The sequence below is a fragment of the Nothobranchius furzeri genome, chromosome 4, assembly GCF_043380555.1.
Source record: "Nothobranchius furzeri strain GRZ-AD chromosome 4, NfurGRZ-RIMD1, whole genome shotgun sequence".
Lineage (NCBI taxonomy): Eukaryota > Metazoa > Chordata > Actinopteri > Cyprinodontiformes > Nothobranchiidae > Nothobranchius > Nothobranchius furzeri.
In genome coordinates, this window is record NC_091744.1 from 64,847,749 (window position 1) to 64,848,339 (window position 591).

Sequence of the window (591 nt, forward strand, 5' to 3'; positions counted from 1 at the left end):
TTAACAGGCTAAATTCAGAAGCCTCCACTGAGCATGCTCCATCAAACAGGAGGGCTCGGTGTGAATAACAGGCAGTTGGGGCGGTCTGGAGGAGGCTTGCAGCCCTCTCATCTTTGATTTTCCTTATTATCATTATGAACAGCCTCCTATAACTGGATTTGGGATTTTTTTCCCCTCTCGTAGTAGTGCATGAGTGGCAGGGCAGAGTTTCCGAGCTGGGCAGCATATTATCTGCTGAGACAAAGACTTGCGGTTGAAGCGGTGGCGTCAAACACCACAGAGCGGGAGCGTGAAGGAGGAGGGTCTGTAGGCAGCAGCAGCAGAGGGACGCTGTCCGATCAGCACCACCGCAGTCCCCTTGCTGTCAAAGTCAGAAACAGATGCTGATCAGCTACCTGCTGAATCCAATGAGGGCCTGTTCTTCCGCCGTGGGAGGAAACCGCCACCTCTTCTGTTGTTCCATCTCGGACCTGTCAGTGATGTGACGTCCTCATTCCTCATGCGATCTCATTTGCGTTTGGATTCTTCCACAAAATCCAGCGTGTGAATCACACCTCAGAGCGTCCAGGTCCAGGTGCAGGTAATGTAGTA